Here is a 9,892-nt window from a genome sequence, read left to right as displayed (position 1 = left end):
TTTCTCATTTGTGATTTTAGCTGTGAAAACTTAACACTGAAATAAGGCATGTTTCTGTCTTTCATTTTTATTGGGTTGACTTCTTTTAGTTCAATCGTATTTAAAAAGTCAAATTGAAAGCCGTAAAACAAGTTTATGGTGTTTCACCTTTTTCTCAACTGGATAAGCTTATAAGAACTTTGCTGTTTGATTAAGTTATAATGCATGAAGAACCAGAAAAATTTAAGGCAATCGTTCATTTAAATGGCTGCTAATTACACTCTCCTGACATAGTTATTGTACTATAAGCACACTTAGGATAAAACTGCTGTACTACCTAATTGAACTTAAAAATATTTCTGACATTTTAATGAACATACACCAATTAGTTTTATTTTACAAGACTTTCAAATGAACCACAGAGGATTAGAAAATGACATTCAAGGTCTGCATATAATTTAAGGTGCCTAACAAAGAATGGAGAGTGGTAACATCACATAGGAATGAAAATATGTAGGGATGCATTAGCATTCAAGATATACTGGAATAAATAAGGAGAGTTTGTGAAAGATAGATATTCCTTTTTCTTCCCTTGGACTCCAAAGCTCACCAAAGTCAGTGGAATAGACCACCACTGACACCAGGTGCTCTCTGTAACATTTTGGAGACTCCCAAAGCCACTCCACGTTCCTCATCAGAGGCCTATTTGGATCTCAGTTACATTGTCTGAGTCACAAGGGCTTCCACTGAAGTTGATAGAGTTACACTGATGGGGTGAGAAGAGAATCAGACCCCTGGACTTTAGTACAATCAAATCAGAGACTAACCCTAAAGAGTTGGAAGCTCTTTAGAAGAGACCCACTGCATGCAGGAATAGGATCTGTGGAATAGTTTAAAGTTAATTTTATACAGATATCCAGGCAGGTTGGATCTAGTCAATACAACTGTTAGCATTACATTAGTACTGAGTCAAAGGGCCAGATCCTTAGCTCCTGCTCCAAACACTTCATATTAGTTCCATGGAGATAGCCATATTCCTATATCCAGGGGCCTGCTCTGTGCCATTTGCTCTTGGGCCCCCTGGCCCAAGAGGCAGGTCAAGGCATTAATAGGGTGTGCTGTGGCAGATGGCTGGAGCCCCAGCCTACCAGGTGATCACCAGCTGCAAAAATTCAATGGAAAAAGATTCATTAAATAGATATCCACCTAAGTATTGTACTCATTCTAACATAGTGATTAACACTTCTAATGCTTTGAGTTTCTCTTATAGAAGGCAAGCCTTCAACTTCTTGATGCATTGCTGCAATCCTCCATTCTCTCTCTCTCAATATGTTTTTTGTATTATGGAGACCAATGCTAAAGGTAGTACTCTGCCATCTGAAAAAGAAAAATTATCACTTTTTTGATCATGCAGACGCTTCCTTTAGATACATCCTAGATTGGCATCTGCTTTCTTTGCATCAGCATCACACTGCATGTCAATATTTAATTCATTCATGGTATTTCTTACTCTCCCCTTGACTTCAAAAAATAAAATAAAAGAGGAACAACATTCAATCATACAATGGAGAAATCCATACGCCATGGGGTAATAACTCATTTATAAACAAGCATCAGCATTTCGTGAGACATTAAAGAAGTTCCTGGTGTAACCTTATATTTTTCTCCCTCATTATTTTTAAGTGTGCAAATGTTCTTAGAGAAAGTACTGCATGATCAGCCCAGGATGAAAAACTATAGAAACTGAGTCAACCAATCAACTTCTCTTTTGTACAAAAAGAGCAAAAGCATAAAACCTTAGAGGAAAGTTTTCACCAGGTGTAAACTGGTGTTGCTCCATTTGCTGTAGTGAAGTTATGCTAATTTGCAACAACTGAGTATCTGACCGTTAAAACCTTTTAATTTTATCATCCAAGTTGCAATTAATAATGTGATGTTAGCCACAATTTGGTCAGCTACACAAGGAGCAAAGCAAAGGAGAATCAAAGCCAAGTTTTGGCACTGACTCTTTATTAAACGGTCAGTGCCAGAACTTTTGTTTCACTTTAGGACTATTACTCACTCTCTTAACATCACAAATATAATCAAATGGTGCGACTCCACTGAAGTCACAACATATTTACCATTTGGCCCATCTTATCTGATGAAACACAGACAATCTGCCTACCAGCATGAAAAGAGTAAAAGAACAAATGAAAAGTGAGAACAAATCATATTTCTAATAAGCCAACTAATAGTGTAAACTACTTCCTCATAGCTGTCCCCAGAAGCCTCTTCTGCAAGCTCTGGTAAAGGGCAACTAAGGAGAATGTTGAGCAGAACTAGTCAAACTGTCTGATAAAAAGTTTTTTTAGTTGGGGGAAAGGAATGAGGGAAGAGATTAAAAATGAAGCTTTCATGGAAAATGTTGTTCAGACTGAACATTTAGGGATTTTCTTGAAACACACAGTTTTTGCCAGTTGAAAACCAGAAGTTCTCATTTTTATAATAACCCAAAACTTTTCTTGGGGAAAGAAGCCATTTCCCAAACTGTAGTGTTAAATATCTTAGACTCTCAGATTCTTATAGTTTCAAACCAGTGCTCATATTTCTGAACTAAAAAAAAAAAAAAAAAAAATCTGTAGTCTTTTAAAACTGTCACACTCATCTGTCCTTGTCTGGGTTTCTCCCTGAAGCATGAGGAGGATTCAGCACTAACCCAATGAGGTAGAACGAATCCACAGTTCAGTAATCAAGAGAAAACATAGCTGATTCACTTTTTCCTTAAATTGGACATCCTCTCTACCACCTTACTTTTGCAGATGCCTTGAAATTGCATAATTAAATAGTTTTTATATGAAATTCTCCTCTTACACTAATTTTATACTGGTGTGACTACTGACTTCTATGGAGTTACTCCCATTTAAAAACAGCATAAGTGGAAAATCAGGCCCTTAATCTTAATTTGTCAGTATTTCAGAAATAAAATTATTTCATAACTGTTTATGCATTTATATAAACTGAGGGTCAGATTCTTACCCAATGTAAATCAAAGTAGCTCAGCTAAAGTTAATGAAATTAAGTTAATTTATACAATATGAGGATCTTGCCCTAAAAATGTCTTCACTTCATCAAAGCCCACAAAAAGTAATTATTTCTACCTGAACTCATTTAGAAGGTAAAATATAGGCCCTTCATTTAGGCCCAAGCTTTACAAATATAGGATTCAGTAAATCAAATATATGCTTTTGAAATGGGATTGCCCCAGATACCTCAAAACAAAACAATTTTCTGCAAATAAATTTTAAAAAGTTTAACAGAGACTCCTTACCCAGGGAAGACAGAAAAATGAGATTGAGAGTTTGAGCATTACTGGGTTTTGAACAAAAACAAATGGGGAGGTGGGAGGGGATGATGAGTTAGACAATGTATTCACATAATTAGAATGGCTAATAACACATCATGGTATATCTACATTTGGCTTTGTAAAGTTGTGTATCAGTACACATTAAAACATGACTATAAATACTACTGCAGCCAGGACACAAACATACATGTTGCTAGACATGTTTAAGTTGCAATTGCAACCTACAATTCAACCTGTCTAGCAACAAATGTTTGTGTTCTGGAATAACTTTTGGTTAGAATTGACACTATTTTGGAGCACCCACAGCCCAAGCTTTAGTTAGGGGTATAGAGTAAAAGTTATGGACAGGCCACAGGCTGTGAATTTTTGGTTACTGTCTGTGACTTGTCCATTACATTTACTAAAAATACCTGTGACTAAAACGTAGCCTTACTCATAGGTCATGTTTTCTAGACCTTTAATCATTTTTGTTGCTCCTCTCTGGATTTTCTCCAATTTGTTCACACCTTTCCTGAAATGTGGCACCCAGAACTGAACCCTACTCCAGATGAGGCCTAGTCACTGCAGAATAGAGCAGAAGAATTACTTTTAGAGTCTTGCTTACAACTCTCCTGCTAATACAGCCCAGAATGATGGGGTGTTTTTTGCAACAATATTACTGTTGACTCATATTTAGCTTGTGATCCATTATGCCCACCTCCCTCAGATCCCTTTCTGCAGTACTCTTCCAAGACAGTCATTTCCCATTTTGTATGTGTGCAACTGATTGTTACTTCCTAATTGGAGTACTTTGCATTTGTCCTTATTGGATTTCCATCCTATTTACTTCCAATCATTTCTCCAGTTTGTCCAGGTCATTTTGAATTTTAATCCTATCCTCTAAAGCACTTGTAACCCCTGCCAGCTTTGTATCATCTGCACGCTTTATAAGCATACTCTCTAGGCCAGTATCTAAATCATTGATGAAGATGATATTGAACAGAACCAGATCCAGAACTGATCCCTGCAGGACCCCACTCAATATGTCCTTCCAGCTTCACTGTGAACCACTGATAACTACTCTCTAGGAATGGTTTTCCAACAAGTTATGCACCCACCTTATAGTAGCTTCATCTAGGTTGTATTTCCCTAAGATGTTCATGAAAAGGTCATGTGAGACAGTATCAGAAGCCATACTAAAGTCAAGATATACCACATCTACCGCTCCCCCACCCCATCCACAAGGCTTGTTACCTTGTCAAATAAAGCTATTAGGTTGCTTGACAAGATTTGTCCTTGACAAATCCATGCTGGCTGTGATCATTCTAATTTTTTTGGAAAGCAAGTTCAGCTGTTTTCTGAGACAGCTCTGTCTCCTTTGCATGTGGCTTTCACCTTGGAAAGACAGTTCCACTGATACAGGTGAACAGTATTGTCATGATCACATAGGATATTGCAGATCCTTGGCTATTTTGCACCAATTCCATGAAAGGCTTGAAGAGAAGGGGACCTTGGGACAAGCCACTTACAAGAGCTGTGTTGGGTGCAATAAAACAAGAAGGGGGTTATTTGGCTGTCAACCTCTTCAGGGAGGATTCTACTTGCCACAGTCTTACCACACAGCAATAACCAAGGCACTGGTAGCAAACAGTCCCAAATCAGGCCTACATTCCTTCAGGGAGGGTCTGGCAGACATCAGTCTCTCTAGCAGCCTCAGGTTCTTTCAGAGAATTAGATACCTAACCTTCCCAGTCAGCCGTCAGCTGAGCTGTGCCTTCCCCTGGTAACCCATTCCTCCAAGCTCGACATCCCTGGCAGATGTAGAAGGGTGTGGCTGATTGATCACACAGCAGCTTATTCACCCTTTCCTGACAATTGAGATGTTTGTATAGCCCAGTGCAAGGGTCAAAACCTTGAATTTGAGCTAGTATTTAATGAGAAGATAGTAAAGACGGTGAGGGATAGGGTGATATGTTTCTGGCAGACTAGGTTACCAAACAGATGGGCTGCTGTATTCTAAATGAATTGAAGTACTGAGTTAGCGATTTAAATTCCTAAACTGTTGTAGTTAGGTATATGCATACCTGGCCAGCCAGAAAAGATTATAAATAAAATTTTTAATCAGATATTTTATTTCAATGAATTTTTCTTTTTAAAGAAGACTGTTTCAAATTAAATTTCAAATTTAATTTTAATCTATGTTAAGGCCTAAACTTTCTATAATTTATTCAAATTTAAATACATTTTTAAATATGCTGCATCAGTGAGCCTTCCTCAAATTTTACTGAGTTAAAAAATGACACATACAGAGCATCCTTCAATTGTGTACATGACCACAGGGGAAAAGATCCTAAAGGTCAATCAAGGTTTATAAATCTGTCACAATTTCTATTTTCAGTCTCTACAATGGAACGAAAGCTGCTAATTACTTATTTCCAAATGTAAGGATTTTCATTGTTTGTTGGGCAGAAAAGCTTTTCTGCATTTGAGCTACTTCATTTAAGTTGAGACACTAACTGGAAGCTGAAAAAACAGGGAAGCTTGTTTTCGTCTTCCACACTAATAAAACCAGGTAGGAGAGTAGGACAACCAGGGTCCACAAACTCCAAGGGACATAGTTACTTTTGAAAAATCTCTAGGGACCTGTCTGTATCTTTAGGTACCCAAATACCTTTGAAAATCCGACCCATGGTGATGAGAAACAATCAATTCTCTAATTATAGTTAATACTCAGAGGGTACGTCTACTCTACCTGCCACATCAGTGGGCAGAAATAAATCCCCAAGCGCTCTCCAGTCGACTCCTGTACTCCATTGCCATGAGAGGCGCAGGCATAGTCGATAGGGGAGCAGCAGCAGTCAACTCACTGTGGTGAAGATACCACGGTAAGTTGATCTAAGTACATCGACTTCAGCTATATTATTCATGTAGCTGAAGTTTTGTAACTTACATCGACCAACCCACACACAGTGTAGACCAGGACTAAGTTGGTTTTAAATGCAAGCCATGTTTTAATGTTTTTCTTACACATCCAGCACATTTTAAAATAGTTCATTAGTTAAATAAAACTATTTTAAATATTTTGTATACTTTTAATTGAATTCCAGTTTTCATCCAAATGTAGCTTAAACACAAATCCTGAGCAGAAAGCTATTAAGAAATACATTATTTTACATTGTTAGAAAACGGTGAATTAAGGATCTGAATAAATGTAGGGTAGCCTATAAAATTGCTTAAATAAATGTGTATAGAGTATATCCTCCTGGTGGGCAAAAGTATCAAAATGAGCACAAAAGCTGCTGTATTTGGTTGGAAGTTACCCTGTTTTGATGGTTATACCAACAAATGAGAATGAACCTCTCTTTAGGAAAAGAATTAAACCATCCTTGTCCACTCCTACACCTGGGCCACTCTAGAGGTTGGAGAAGCCATTGGAATACTTTAGAGACAGGCCCTGCAGGGCTCTAAGTTATGGCTACCTCGCTGAACTGCCATATAAGCTGCAGCACTGCCTAAATTATCTATAGGGATACAAGGTGGGTGAAATAATATATTTTATTGGACCAACACCTCTGGTGGGTGAGAGAGAGAGAAGCTTTTGAGCCACACAGATCTCTTCAAGTCTGGGAAAGGTACTCCAAGCATCTCAGCTACATTCAAGGTGGAAGAGATTGTTTATCAGAAGTAGCTTCCTCACCCATCTTGTCTCTCTAATATTCTGGGACCAATATGGCTAGAATTATGCAGCATAAAATCTCCATCGTCCTGCAAGATGTTTCTCTTGCCCTGAGCCCTACCTTGGCATATCCCCTATAACAGGGCTTGCTATGGCATCCTTGAAAAGCAATCTTATGGCTATCTTCCACAGCATCTGTGCTGAGGGAATCCACCCCCAGCCACAACTGGGCACTTAGGGCTCCATTATGCTGACCCAATCCTTTTACCTGACAAAGCGGCTAAAGCTCATTCTTTAGCTGTGGCAGTCCTGAATTCAATCCCTGCCGAGGACCAAGAAGGATGATACATTTGTTCCTACATTAAACCCATGGAGTAAATGCATTTTCAGAGCTATAAATAAATGTAACAGGCCAGAGACATAGGCCAAACAAAGTCTTTCATGAATACCACTGTTTGAGAAACAGAAATATTTCTGAGGCATGCATTAAGCATTGGCAGAGAGAGGAAGGAAGCATGATGCTTGTTGAACAATCACAAAGGAAAATTACCTAAGAACCAAAAAAATATGAAAGAATGTGATTCAATTGCAAAGCTTTTGTATACAATATGAATATAGCCTTTAATCTGAGTTTAAGAAATCAAAGCTACTGTATTATTAATATGCCTTAAATAGTAGGTAAACTAGCTATTTCTTTCGCTACAGGTACCTGCTGTTCCTCACAAAACACCACTAAGTTTTGACATCTCAGTTATTTGGCACAGCCTGTCTGTCAAGAACAATAGCTAACATCAGAAGGATCCTGGTGCATCTTTCACATCTGTTATTATATGCACCTTAAAACTGCAAGAATAGATCAGCCCTTCCTTTACGGATACTGACATCTCTGATAAAGTGTTACATGGGACATTACTGTTAGAGCTGCCTTTTAATTCCTTGCTCAATTTAAATAGCTCTCCTTTAGATCTTTAGCCCTGCACCTCAACCTTAAGAAGTTTTGGATGTTAGGCCATTTTTATTCCATGAATATTTTAGACCCATTCCTGCAATCTAAAAGCAGCCAACATTGCATTATTTCTTAGGCATCTTGCCAGCGTCAAATCTAACTTTGTTCTTTCAGATTTTCTTTTCTCAGTATTTCTCTTGATGTCCTTTGCTCAAGTAAATCAAGGGCCAGATGCGGATACTTTAGGAGCATTTGACTCCACAAATAGTCACATTGACCTCAGTGGAACAACTCATGAGGAAAAGTGTTGTTCAGTCTGAACAAGAGCATTAGAATCTGGCCCCAAGGAAAGGAAAGTAGATGCAACCCTCCCCCAATTCATGATATCTTTTGTATGAAATATTTATATTGCAAAGAAAGTTTCCACCACTGATCATTGCCAAGCAACAAACCTGTTTACAAAAATCTGGGCATCCTTTTTAATTACAGACCCTTTTACCTCAACAAAATGAATCTGACTGACCTGGTGAGGACCCAGGCTCAGAGTCAGAGTGAAGGAATTTAGTCACTGGATTTGTTTTCAAAGCTTTGAAGCTGAAGAAATGGACTTTCAACATCTCTTTGAAAGTGCACTGTGCTGTGGCCTGAGAGGTTCCTGTCTAACTGGGATAATTTATTATATTCTAGCAAAATATCAATCTTTTAAGTTGTTACAACCCTGAATGAGTTCCCCTTCCATAACACTCACCCAAACCTTGGGTCTCACATGCTCTTACTCTGGTCTTCAAGGAACGTATTCAAACCACAGATCCACTGACACCCTTCTTGACAACAGGAAACCCATAGTCCAATTGTTTAGTCCATGAAACTAAACACAGGTCTCCCACGGCCCTCTTCCCACCTCTCACCCCGCAATAGCTGCCCCATGCTCCCAGGGTTCCATTGTTGCTGTGGACCCTCTAGTTTATTGTTCCCCTCCCTAATAGTAACTTGCTTACACTGTCACATAACACCCAGACTCAAAGGACTGTCTAAAAAAAGCCACACACACTTTAGACACACAGGAGATATACAGACCTTTGGAGGGAGGAGGAACCCTCCATGTTCATCCCATAATTCTGTTAATTCAAAACAGAAGCATAACCAGACTAAGCAGATACAAATCCCAGGCCGTACTGCTCTCCTTCCCAGGCACACGTCATAAAATTTCTGTCTTTGGAGGGCTTTTCTGATAGAAGACAAGAAAATAAATACCCACTAACAGATTGTAGTTAATACCAATACCTTTGTTAGGACCAGCTAAACATGTCTTACATAGCATTAATTCTAAAAAAAGGCATCTTTGCTTATCTATTTTCTTCCAAGATGTGAGGAAAATAAGGATTGCTAGATATTCAGGCGTGTGCTAGATGCTTCAACTTCATGAATACATTCTAATCTCTGCAATGGCTGTTTAAAAAGGCTTATGCAAAGTGTCATCATAGCATAGGGCTTTCTATTATGGAGTGTTGAGTTACTGCGTGCTACATGATTTGAGGCACTAAAATACATTGAACCTTCTATTTGAATTAAACATGCATGCTTATAAATATGAAATGTTCTAAGAAGTCAACTCATGGCTCTCTAGTTAGCTGCCCTGTAACGTAAAGTTTAATGAAAATGAAGAGATGTGGTGATTTGGAAGAGTTTAAAGCCATTTTTGAATGGAACTCAAGCGTTTATAGCTTGTGAAGTTTATGAACAACAACACAGACACAGGGAGAGAAATTTGTGGGATACATTTTGCAAAAAGTTTAAAGTCTGTGTTGTTTCTTCAATTCCTTCTGTTGCTTGGTACAATCAGAGATTTGTTCCATGTGCTACTCACAGGTATTACTATCTATATTGTCTAGTTAAATACACTTTCAAGCTAGGAATCCAAAGTGTGTGTACACACACACACACACACACACACAACTTCCTCATT

This window comes from Gopherus flavomarginatus, chromosome 7, assembly GCF_025201925.1.
Source record: "Gopherus flavomarginatus isolate rGopFla2 chromosome 7, rGopFla2.mat.asm, whole genome shotgun sequence".
NCBI lineage: Eukaryota > Metazoa > Chordata > Testudines > Testudinidae > Gopherus > Gopherus flavomarginatus.
The sequence above is the reverse complement of the archived record's forward strand: the minus strand, read 5'-3'. Positions refer to the sequence as shown.